At 47.7% G+C, this 12,956-nt stretch overlaps 1 long non-coding RNA gene across 1 annotated transcript in view; it reads right to left on the bottom strand.

Moving 5' to 3' along the window:
* The window catches only part of LOC130110853 (uncharacterized), a 72,463-nt gene extending 61,546 nt beyond the window's left edge, over positions 1-10,917 (bottom strand). The window contains exon 1 of the long non-coding RNA XR_008810078.1: positions 10,895-10,917. This is a non-coding gene — a long non-coding RNA (uncharacterized LOC130110853). The remainder of the gene's footprint in view (positions 1-10,894) is intronic.
* Positions 10,918-12,956: the final 2,039 nt, after the last annotated feature.

Raw genomic sequence — 12,956 nt, 5'->3', positions numbered from 1 at the left:
GACAGCATAAAATTGAACCGGCTAAAGAATTGCGCCCAGCAGGCCTGGCGGTCACTCACCCATTTAGCTGACCGGATGTACACCAGGTTCCGGTGGTCCGACCACACCAGGAAGGGCTGCTCCGCCCCCTCGAGCCAGTCTCTCCATTCTGCCAGGGCGGCGTGGACGGCCAGCAGCTCCCAGTCGCCGACGTCATAGTTGCGCTCAGCTGGTGTGAGGCGCCGGGAGAAAAAGGCGCAGGGGTGCAGACGGTGATCCTCTGCTGAGCGTTGCGAGAGGACCACCCCCAACCCAGAGTCAGAGGCGTCCACCTCCACCACGAACTGGCGGGTAGGATCCGGGTGGGTGAGCACCGGAGCCTCGGAGAACCTGCTCTTGAGGTCTGTAAAGGCGGTCTGATCCTCCGGGGTCCAGTCAAACTGGCGGAGGGTGGAGGTGAGGGCTGAGAGGGGCGCGGCGATGCGGCTGTAGTCCTTGATGAACTTCCTGTAGAAGCCAGCAAAACCCAGGAAGCATTGCAGCTCTGACCGGTTCTGGGGTCTGGGCCACTCCAACACTGCCTCGACCTTCTTAGGGTCGGTCCGAATGCGCCCCGCCTCCACAATGTGGCCAAGAAACTCCAGTGAGGGGGTGTGAAAAGCGCACTTCTCCGCCTTGACAAACAGGCGGTTCTCCAGAAGGTGCTGCAACACCAGGCGAATGTGTTGGATGTGTTCGTTGAGAGAGCGGGAAAAAACTAGAATGTCGTCCAAATAAACCACAACGAAAACACTGATCATGTCCCGGAGCACATCATTAACAAGGGTCTGGAAAATTTCAGGGGCGTTTGTGAGGCCGAAAGGCATAACTAAGTACTCGAAATGTCCCAGATGTGTATTGAAAGCAGTCTTCCACTCGTCTCCTTCTCTGATGCGGACGAGATGGTAAGCACTGTGTAAATCAAGCTTGGAAAAAATGGTGGCAGCAGAGAGGGGTTCAAACGTGGAGCTCATGAGGGGTAATTGATAGTGGTTCTTAACCGAGATGTCATTAAGTTGTCGGTAATCAATACAGGGGCGGAGCGTGCCATCCTTCTTACCAACAAAGAAGAATCCGGCCGCCATTGGGGAGTCGGAGGGGCGAATGATCCCGGAGGCGAGTGAGTCGGTGATGTACTCCTGCATGGCCTTCTTCTCCGGAAGGGTGATGTTATACAGCCTCCCGGGTGGAATGCGGGCACCAAGGAGGAGCTCAATAGCGCAGTCGTAGGGGCGGTGTGGAGGGAGAGAGAGCGCCTTGGTCTTGATGAAGGCAGCCGCAAGGTCATGATAAACCTCGGGCACATCGGAGAGGTCTGGAGGAGGAGGCTCAGCCTTAGGAGCCCCAGGAGGATAGGAGGCAGAGCGGAGACAGTTCGCGTGGCACGCAACACTCCACCCGATGATCCGAGCGGAGGACCAGGCGATGTTGGGGTCATGCCTCTGCAACCAAGGCCTCCCGAGAACCAGTGGTGAGGAGGGAGCAGTGTACACAAGGAGGCGGATTGTCTCGACATGGTTGCCCGAGACTGTTAGCTTGAGAGGCTCAGTGGTGTGGGTGATGCGACAGAGAGCGTGTCCATCCAGCGAGCGGGTCTCAATAGGGGTCTCCAGCAGGGTGAGACTGATGCGAGCCTGCTGAGCTAGGGCACTGTCGATGAAACTCTCGTCGGCTCCAGAGTCGATAAAGGCGCCGATAGGCAGAGACTGCTGACCCCAGGTGAGAGACGCAGGGAATAAAGGAGAGGGGGGTGGCTTGTTCTGGGGCAGAGTCATGCAGCTTACTAGTAGCCCCTCCCCTAGTAAGCTCGGCCTTTTGGGCATGTGGTACAGTCCCGAATGAAGTGTCCGGCCTGCCCACAGTACAAACAGAGCCGGCCTCGCATGCGCTGTTCGCGCTCAGCCCCGGTGAGGCGTGACCGAGCCACCTCCATGGGCTCCACCCCAGGCTCAGGTGGTCGTGGCGAGGGAGTGGGTGGAGCTGCTGGTGCTGGCTGGGGATCCCGGAAAGGGCGAGGTGACTGGTGGGTACCCCAGGGAGGGGTGAGGGACTGGCGCTGAGCTCGAGCGCTTTCGTCTCACCTTGCCTGGAGGCGTTGGTCCATCTTCAGAGCCAGGCCGATTAACTCATTGCAGGTCGCCGGCCAGTCTCTAAAAAGTCCATCCTTGACCTCCTCGCTTAACCCTCGCCTGTATGCACTCAGCAGGGCCTCGTCATTTCAACGGCACTCTGCGGCCAGGACTCGGAAATCAACGGTGTATTCGGCCACCGAACGAGAGCCCTGTTTGATGGTGTGGAGACGGGCGGTGGCGTCACAGCCACCAATGGGGTGATCGAACACACTCGTGAATTCCCCGAAAAAGGCTGCATAATCAGAAGACATGGCGGGTTTCTGGTCTAGGGCAGCCGTGGCCCATCTGAGGGCCTTACCCATAAGCAGGGACATGATAAAGGCGACCCTAGCGCCGTCTGAAGTGTAACGGCTGGGCTGGTGGTGGAATACCAGCTCGCACTGGACTAAGAAGCCACGGCAGAGCTCAAACTCACCCTCATAGGACTTCGGGGGGGTTAGCTTGGGTTCTCTATGAGCGGGCCCGAGAACTGGAGCTGGGGCTGGTCCTGAGCCAGGTTGGTCCGCTTGAGGCGCGGGTTGCGGTGGGCTTATCGTCACGTCCAGGCGATCCAGCCGAGCGAGGACCTGAGCGAAGGTGGCGGTGAGACGGTTCTCCAGCGCCGTCATCCGTGTGTCCTGTTGTTGGACTGCTGCGTTGAGTCCTACGATGAGCGGAGGATCGCCAGATCCACTGGGAGTAGCCGCCGGAGTTGCTGCTGGAGTTCCTGCTGGACCCGGTTCCGTCGTGGCCAGATTGTACCGTTGTGGGTCGGAAAGGAACCAGTGCAGGGGTCCGGCAGGGTCAAGCCCGTAGGCACGTTTATTTCTGTTCAGGGAAGGGAAATGCGGGATGTGTATGGTGCAACTAGTCCTGGATGTGAGGTGTGTAAAAGACTGTGTGTCTGTGTGCAGGGCGAGTGTGGTGCGTGTGTGCAGGAATGTAAATGACTGGAGGGTGTTTGTGCGTGTTGGTGAAGCGCAAATCCAGGACTAGGGGTTCTGCGGGAGGCAGCGTGGGAGCACAAGGGAGGGGTCCGAGGAACACAAGGGACACGAGAAAGACGGAGCCCGAGAAGCACCGGGATGGCACAATCTGGCAACGACTGCACGTCTGCGTCCTCTCTTATAGCTGGCTGCAGATTGGCTTCAGGTGCACTGATCACTGATGAGCTTCTGGTGCGTAGCTGCGTTCTCAACGAGCGCGCTGATTGAACCCTGCTGGTAGATTCAGGCGGAGACGCGCCTTACGTCTGGACCACAACAAGGTTAAGTTTAGAGTAAATGTTAAGGTTAAGGTCAGGGTAAAGGTTAAGTTTAGGGTTAAGGTCAAGGTTAGGATTAGGTTAAGGTTAGAATAAAGGTTAAGGTTAGAGTAAAGGTCAGGTTTAGCGTAAAGGTTAAGGTTAGTGTAAAGGTTAAGGTTAGAGTAAAGGTTAAGGTTAAGGTTAGGATTACGTTAATGTTAGAGTAAAGCTTAAGGTTAGGGTAAAGGATAAGGTTAGAGTAAAGGTCAGGGTTATGGTAAAGGTTAAGGTTAAGGGTAGGATTAAGTTAAGGTTAGGGTAAAGGTTACGGTTAGCATTAGGTTAAGGTTAGGGTAAATGGTAAGGCTCAATTAAATATTAAGGTTAGAGTAAAGGTTAAGGTTAGGGTAAAGCGTAAAGTTCAAGTATAAGGTTAAGGTTAGAGTAAAGGTTAAGGTTAGAGTAAAGGTTAAGGTTAGAGTAAAGGTTAAGGTTAGAGTAAATGTTAAGGTTAGGGTAAAGGTTAAGGTTAGAGTAAAGGTTAAGATTAGGGTAAAAGTTAAGGTTAAAGATTAAAGTTAGATTAAAGGTTAGCGTTAGAGTAAAGGTCAGCGTTAGAGTAAACGTTAAGGTTAGGGTATAGGTTAAGGTTAGAGTAAAGGTTAGGGTTAGAGTAAAGGTTAGGTAGGGTTAGAGTAAAGGTTAAGGTTAGACTAAAGGTTAGGGTTAGAGTAAAGATTAAGCTTAGAGTAAAGGTTAGGGTAAAAGTTATGGTTAGAGTAAAGATTAAGCTTAGAGTAAAGATTAAGTTTAGAATAAAGGTTAAGATTAAAGTAAAGGTTAGAGTGAAGGTTAGGGTTAGAGTAAAGGTTAAGGTTAGAGTAAAGGTTAGGTAGGGTTAGAGTAAAGGTTAAGGTTAGAGTGAAGGTTAGGGTTAGAGTAAAGGTTAAGGTTAAGGTAAAGGTTAAGGTTAGAGTAAAGGTTAGGGTTAGAGTAAAGGTTAATGTTAGAGTAAAGTTTAGGGTTAGCGTAAAGGTTAAAGTTAGGATCAGGGTAAGGGTAGTGTAGAGGCTAAGCGCAGTGCTTTAAGCCACTGAGGCGCTACTGCTCGGTTTGACCTAATCGACGCACATTTCACACTACCACGTTTGTAAACAAAGTAGAATCGAACGATACAAACTGCTGTGTGAACACTTGGTCCATTTATTGTTCTTTGGCAACAATCCAGCAATAATCCATTGAACATGTAAACGCTACACAAGTGTGTGAGTAGTGGTCGAAAACTGTTTGCCCTCCGTGCAGCAACACCTAACAAACAACAGGTGAGAACGTACCTATGTGTTCCCCATAAAGTGGGAGGAGCAAACACCTTGACCCAATTAACCAATTGGAGGAGCAAAACATAAATCCAAAGGGACACCCTGAATTTGGTTCTTACAACACCGTCCCCTAATTGTTCGAGGCATCAAGCCACAACAATTCAAGACAAAAGAGGCCAAATTCACAACCAAAACAGGAGAATCAAATGAATATGATTAATCAACCTCTTGCACCAAACACCACTTTGCTATGGGTCTTTTTACATTGTTAGTTTTGGTTTGTAGAGTGACAGAACACACCAGACCACCTTTATCTGGGAAAACCTCCAGCACTTTGCCAAGAGGCCAGGATCCTCGTGGGGCTGCAGCAGGCACGGCTCCAGGCTTTCAGTTTTGGCTGGGCCAGGCCAATTATGGATGGGCCTGTAATTCCCTAGGGGGGTCTGGGGGCATGCTCCCCCTGCAGAAAAATGTTCAATATTGACCATTTAAATGCATCAATTTGGTGCATTTTGAAACCAAAATCGAGCTAGATAGAATAACAAATTTAATCACAAAAACCCCTCATAATTTTCATGCAATACTGACAAAATGATCCAAAATGTTAAAAATTACTCAGTGCAAAATATATATTGCTTTAACAGCAGCAGTATCATCACTTGCCAACGTTGAAAGCCAGTGAGTGACCATTTTGAACTATAATTCTATCACTGACCGACCAATAGAGGGCGCAACAGGTCTGTGACCAAGCAACCACAGCCCAATCAAAGGCCCTGTCCCAATACCCACCCTACTCGCTACCTTGAGTGGTGCAGTTAGGTATTACAGCGTTGCGTAGGGCATGCAAAGTCCCCTTTGGGAAGGAGGTTTAAATGAATTGAATTGGGACGCCTGAGTAACACGAGCAGAGCAGCGAGCCAGTATTCAGAACTCGCTCATAACGTTATCTGTCATGTAAAGACATGCTACTAGAGTTCATTATCAATCACAGTCTACAAATCTCTATGATCACAAGACAATGGGCTATGCTAGATGATTTCATTAACACCGAGTTTTTTTCGATTTCATAAAGGCACATAGAGAAGATGCATTAAACAATTTATTGTCGTCACAGAGTAGGCCTCCTGTAGTGATGCACATCGGCCTTTCTTTTTTTACATGGCTCAGCCTCAGACCATCTAGCAACAAAGTCGGCTGCATTACAAAGGCATTTCATGGTATGGCAGTTGGAACTAACCCAGCCTATCCCGCCGGCGTCGAACATCACATCACGTGTCTCATGAACTTGCTTACGCATGAACATCAACATGTAAAATTATGTTTATAAAAACTTTTTAGCACAAAATCATGCGATTATGGCTGATTTCGAATCATTTATGACTAAATGAAAATTTGTAAAAAATAATATATAAGTTAGGGTTAGCGTAAAGTTATATATAAGTTATATATATTTTTGGGTAGGAAAATTGTAGGGTGGGTCTAGTGAAAAGTGGGCGGGCCTAGGACCGTCAGGCCCACCCATAACGCCGTGCCTGGGCTGCAGGATCCATAATCACCACCACGTCCCCAATCTTCAGACTTATTTTCCTTCCATTCCACTTCTGTCTCTCCTGTAGCAACGGCAAATATTCCCGGATCCATCGCTTCCAGAATAAATCTGAAAGGCATTGCACCTGCCTCCAACGTCGGTTTGCATACATGTCGGATGAGTCAAACAGCCCAGGTGGCATGGCTGGCTTACCCTTCAGCAGGAGCAGATGGTTCGGTGTCAAAGGCTCCAAGTCGCTTGGATCATCAGACAGTTTTGTGAGTGGACGATCATTAAGAATGGATTCCCCCTCACACATGATTGTGTGGAGCCCGTCATCATCCACCACTTGCTGGTGCAGGACTGAGCTGAGGATGCGTCTTACTGAACGAATCAGACGTTCCCATGCCCCGCCATGGTGCGAGCCCCCTGGTGGATTAAACTGCCACTTGATACCAGCTGAAGTGAGAGCTTCTTTGATGCGATCGTTATCCAATGCAGAGAGCGCCTCCCTCAGCTCCCTTTCTGCACCATGGAAGTTGGTTCCATTGTCTGACTTCATGAGGACCACTTGACCTCTTCTACTTATGAACCTACGCAATGCATTTATGCAAACGTCCGTCTCCAAAGAGCTTGCCACCTCCTAATGGACTGCTCTACTGACCAAGCAGGTAAAGATCACTCCATACCGCTTGTAGATGGTTCTGCCCTTCTTCACTTCCAGAGGTCCAAAGTAATCGACCCCGACGTTAGTAAACGGGGGAGATCTGGGGCGATTCGTTCTTTAGGAAGATCAGCCATCTTCTGCTCTACAGACTTTCCATGATGTCACCTGCAGAAACTGCATTTTGAGATCACACTCCTCACAGCTGAATTGGCACACGTAGTCCAGAACTTCCTCCTCACTGCCGAAAATATGTGGCTTCGTCCACTGTGACCCAATAACTGATGAGTATCTTTGAGGATGAGCTTGGAAATGTACTGACCCTTGGAGAGGATGAGCGGATGTTTAATCTCTGAGGGCATAGCTCCTTTGCTTAATCTTCCCCCTACTCTCAGGAGCCCATCCTCCGCGACTGGATCCAGCTTGTAGATGGAACTCTGTTCTGGCTTACTGTTACCTTAGACAGCAAAGAGGAAAGCTCGTCTTGAAACATCTGCTTCTGACAATAACGAACAATGGCCAACTCAGCCTCCGACATCTCACTTGGTGCCAAGGATTTTGTCCTCTGTGTGCTCACGGCCTTTTGCCTTCCCACTCCATCTCCAAAGGCCTTCCTTCTCCGACTGCGTTCCAACAAGATGGCTTTCAATCTGAGGAACCAGGCTACAGATGCCACGAGCTTTCTCCAGTCGGAGAAGTAGGTAAGAAGATGATCAGTGGCGCTGGATGGCTCACTACCAATGACATTCACCAAGACATCCTTCTTGACCTCCGGCTCATCTGACGTCACCTTGATGTCAGTGCCATAGCTGGCTGGCCACTCTTCCTCAGGACCCCAGGGAAACTCCGGACCTTCGAGCCAACTGCGATCCTTGAGAAAGTCTGGCGCTGTTATTCCTCTGGATACAATGTCTGCTGGGTTCTCTTTGGTTCCCCACGTGCCTCCTCATGATCTCCATAAACTTTAGATCCTCTCTCGACGCCTACTTTTCCTCAGACGGTACTTCATTGAAGTCGTGATCATACCGATTCTTCAGCATAAGCTCCAAGTTAGAAACTGAAATTCTATTCACCGCAACAGAAGGCAGTGCCATGTTACGGTTGCTGACATCCCCACTTCCATTCAGAGGACCATTGATGACCCATCCCAACACTGTCCTTATAGCGTACGGGCCATCTCCTTGGCTGTTAACAGTTTCCCAAGGCTCCAATAACCTGGGAGCGTTACTTCCAATTAACATGTCAATGTTAGCCTTTATGGTGGGAATTGGGATCTTTGACAGATGTGGCCACTTTTTCACATCTGCAGCCACTACAACATTATCTGTAGTTGCCGGCATCTTCCTCTGTGTGAGTGTTTCGGGGAGGGGATAGAAGTTATTTTCATTCAAAGCAGACACCTCCAGGCCAGCTAAGGAGTAAGCAGAAACAACCTTCTCCTGTCCCATGATTGTCAAAAGGAAATGAGTTCTTTTTCCAACCATGTTCAATTTCTGCATGAGATCTTCTGAACAGAAAGTGGCCGAGCTTCCTGGATCCAAGAATGCGTAGGTCTGTATAACTCTACTTCCCCTTGTGGCCTTGACCTGAACTGGAACGATGGGAAGAATACAACAGTCTTTTCCGTCCCCTGTTTGAGCACATGTCCCAGAAGGAGACGTCACAACTGCAGCTGATGGTTGAGAGACTGATGCTCCACCTGCTGGTGGGGAGGCAGGTGATGGTGGAGAGGCTGATGCTCCAACTGCTGATTCCTCCATATTAGTCTTGTTGATGTGAAGCACAGTGAGGTGTTGCTGTTCACAGACAGCACAGACCAAGCGTTTACTGCAATCGCGGCTTATATTTCCAGTGCTTAAGCATCCAAAGCAAATGCCCTTCTCCTTTAAAAGGCTGATTTTATCTTTGTGCCTTTTACCTTTAAATTGTTGGCATTTCTCAAGAGGATGAGTGCGTAAACAGCAGTGGCAAGATGGCGTGTCTTGCTTCATTGAGCTATTGGTTGGTGGCTTGTCTTCACCAGAATCCTTCTGTGTCACAGTAGTAAAGCTACTGCCTTTGTACTTTGACTGTGTTGGCTGTACAATAAACTTGTTGGAAACGGCACTTGATGGTGATACACCGTCAATATCACCAAAGATGGGGTCAGACAGCATTTTCACATGCTTCTCCATGAACCTGACCAGGTGCTCAAAATGAGCTTTCTTGAGAACTTTCCATTATGTCATAAACTTTATTTCTCCACCTCTCTCTGAGCTTATATGGAAGTTTTGAAATGACCATCCTCATGTTAGTTGGCAAATCCAACTCCTGCATGTACTCAAGTTCACCCATCACATTGCAACATCCCCATAAGAACAAAGCATAAGCCTGCAAGGCTTTGGCATCCTCAGATTTTATTGTTGGCCAAGCTAGTGCCTTTGCTATATAAGCAGTGGCAATCGTGTACTTGTTTCCAAAGTATTCCTCAAGAAGGCACTTTGCCTGGCTGTAGCCCCGCTCAGGAGCCATGTGCTGACAGCTTTGAACCAATTCCTTTGGCTGTCCTCTGGTAAACTGCTCCAGATAATACAAACAATCAGCTTCACTAGCTTTGTCCTCCACAAGTTGCTCAAATGCTCTAATGAAGGCTTGATACTGTAATGGGTCCTTCAAATACAAGAATGTCTCGTGTGGGCAGCGACAACATCATCTGCTGGTAGACAAGAGGGGCTGTGATTTCATTTTGTTTATGTACACTGCTCAAAAAATAAAGGGAACACATAAGCAATGCAATGTAGCTCCAAGTCAATCACACTTTTGAGATATCAACCTGTCCAGTTAGGAAGCAACACTGATTTGTGAATCAATTTCACCTGTTGGTAAATTGTCTATTTTCCACCAGGTGGAAATTAGACATGCATGCTCCTGTTGCCCGTTTCATTGGAAACGAGACATTTTTCTTTGGCCTACAATCCACTGCTGGTGGTTGGCGTGCCAGTGACCAATCCTGTGGGTGCGAGGTCTGCGCAAAAGGTCTATATGGCTTGACAGTAGGGTCAAGGGTGTAAGCAGGTTTCATTTTCCTCTTTTGCTTTTCACAATTAGCGTTCATGCCATTAGAGGAGACTCGAGAACCACCTGCTTCCAAGACACTCAGTTTAGCAGTAGTTACTGCAAGCTCCGCTTCCAATCCCATCTGTTGCTTTTTCCTCTTTAATTGTTGCTCCTGTTCCTCCAGTTTGTGCAGCTCCTGTAAGGCCGTCATGCGCGCAAGAAGTACAGCCTTCTCTCCTGCTGCTTTCGTTACTGATGAAGTATTTGACCTGTTCGTGTCACTTTTGTTTGAGGGACGAATATTGGACACACTGTCCTCTGGATTAATTTAATTTTCATCACCATGAAATTCACCTTTGTCACAGTTAAGTTCACCTTGATTTTCAACATTGCGATCATTTCTATCAGAACCATATTGTATCTTGTTTTTCAACCACAATTCTATTTTACGGAAAAATTCATCATTGAACAACATTTTGGCTCGAAACCACACTTCATGTTTCTCATGTTCTGCTGGTGGCAATAAAGACATTAAAGAATCATGTGTACACCTTATGTCGTCACAACATTCAATAAATTCATCAAAAGCTTGTTGCACCTGTGAAACATTGCCATTTGACAGTAAACCTTGTATCATGTGTCTAAGATTACAAGCTTTAGTTAGATTTGATTTTCAAGCTTTTTGCAATCTGTCCAATTTATTACACAAGGCTTTGGGGGTAAGTGTAATCACCCGTTTGGGCCTGATAACGTAATCGGTACTGTTTGTTGTACCAGACGCAACCGGCTCATTTGCGTCCGCGAGCAGTGGCTTGTCCATGCCTCCACTCGCGCTCGTAGTGACGGTCAACAGTTCGCAACAAACACCGCGAAAGTTTGTTTATCCGCTTCGCGACCGATGCATCGGAATTACACAATATTGTGTGCATACGTACTACAGATGGCCAAACGTTGGTAGCGCGCTACACATACCTCCCCAAAGATGAAGATGATCCTGTCACCGGCTCCTTCTCGTCTACTGCCCGTTCTGTTGTATCCGAAACCGCAGACCCAAGTGCAGTCAGCCTGTGAGCAGATGAGAAGCAGCCGGGAGGTAGTAGGATATTCCATTCAAACGCACGGTTCACTTTTCTGGCTACGGTGCTCCATTGCCGTCCAGACTCGCGAACACTTGACACGCCGTGGGTTTGTCTTCAAACCAGCTTCTTTGGCAACGTTTTCGACTTGTTGTAGAGGCTAAGCCCAGTGCTTTAAGCCACTGAGGCGCTACTGCTCGGTTTGACCTAATCGACGCACATTTCACACTACCACGTTTGTAAACAAAGTAGAATCGAACGATACAAACTGCTGTGCGAACACTTGGTCCATTTATTGTTCTTCGGCAATAATCCATTGAACATGTAAACGCTACACAAGTGTGTGAGTAGTGGTCGAAAACTGTTTGCCCTCCGTGCAGCAACACCTAACAAACAACAGGTGAGGTCCTACCTATGTGTTCCCCATAAAGTGGGAGGAGCAAACACCTTGACCAAATTAACCAATTGGAGGAGCAAAACATAGACCCAAAGGGACACCCTGAATTTGGCTCTTACAGTTAGGGTAAAGGGTTAAGGTTAGGGTAAAGGTTAAGGTTAGGGTAAAGGTTAAGGCATGTAGGTCTGATGGTTAAGGTTTGGGTTAAACGCTAGGGAATCAAAGTAGGCAGTAATGAGGGGTCCTCACAAAGATAGAAGTACAACAATGTGTGTGTGTGTGTGTGTGTGTGTGTGTGTGTGTGTGTGTGTGTGTGTGTGTGTGTGTGTGTGTGTGTGTGTGTGTGTGTGTGTTTGTGTGTGTTCTCCTGGATCACCAACTTGCCGTGATGGAGAAGCTTGCATGTACCAATGATCTCAAGAGCTATGCCGTCTGGAGCTTTGCTCCTGGTAGGATCACCCAAGGTGGACAGGTCAAGGGGGAGGTTCCAAATGAAGTGCGAGCCAACAAAGACCTCAATGGTGGAACTGGTGGAAGATATCTCCTGGTCACAATGGCAGTGAAGGTGGATGAAGGCTCAAACAGAGGGTGGTCCCCAGTCGTCTTGGTTCTCCATGCCATTGGACTGTGGCCACCTCCTGCCAAGGACGGTGTGGTTTCTGCAGGAGCTTCAGCCTATCCATGTAGGAAGCTGTCACGTGCTTCTTCTGTATGAAGCTGTCTTCCCATTATGTGGCTCCAGGATTGAGCTCTATGCCCACCTGAAGACCCAGAGGGACCCAGAGGGAGGATGGTCATACTCGACCCCGAGTGAGCGACGATGATGGTGATGATGATGATGATGTGTGTGTGTTAGGTTAAGATTAGGGTAAAGGTTAGGATTAGGTTAAGGTTAGGGTAAGGGGTAAGGTTAGGTAAAGGTTAAGGTTCAAGTAAAGATTAAGGTTAGAGTATAGGTTAAGGCTAGGGTAAAGTTTAGGGTTAGAGTTAAGGTTAAGGTTAGGGTAAAGGTTAAGGTTAGGATTAGGTTAAAGTTAGAGTTAAGGTTAGGGTAAAGGTTAAGGTTAGGGTAAAAGTAAAGGTTAGAGTAAAGGTTAAGGTTAGGGTAAAAATTACAGTTAGAGTAAAGATTAAGGTTAGAGTAAAGGTTAGGTTAAAAGTTACAGTTAGAGTAAAGATTAAGGTTAGAGTAAAGATTAAGGTTAATAAAGGTTAAGGTTAGAATAAAGGTTAAGGTTAGAGTAAAGGTTAGGGTTAGCGTAAAGGTTAAGGTTAGGATTAGATTAAGGTTAGGGTAAAGGTTAAGATTAGGATTAGGTTAAGGTTAGGGTAAAGGGTAAGGTTAGAGTAAAGGTTAAGGTTAGGTAAAGGTTAAGGTTCAAGTAAAGATTAAGGTTAGAGTAAAGATTAAGTTTAGAGTAAAGGTTAAGGTCAGGGTAAAGGTTAAGGTTAGGGTAAAGGTTAAGGTTAGTAAAGGTTAAGGTTAGAGTAAAGGTTAAGGTTAGAGTAAAGGTTAGGGTTAGCATAAAGGTTAAGGTTAGGATTAGATTAAGGTTAGGGT

Source organism: Lampris incognitus, chromosome 3, assembly GCF_029633865.1.
Source record: "Lampris incognitus isolate fLamInc1 chromosome 3, fLamInc1.hap2, whole genome shotgun sequence".
NCBI lineage: Eukaryota > Metazoa > Chordata > Actinopteri > Lampriformes > Lampridae > Lampris > Lampris incognitus.
This window is presented reverse-complemented; position numbering and strand designations above follow the sequence as displayed.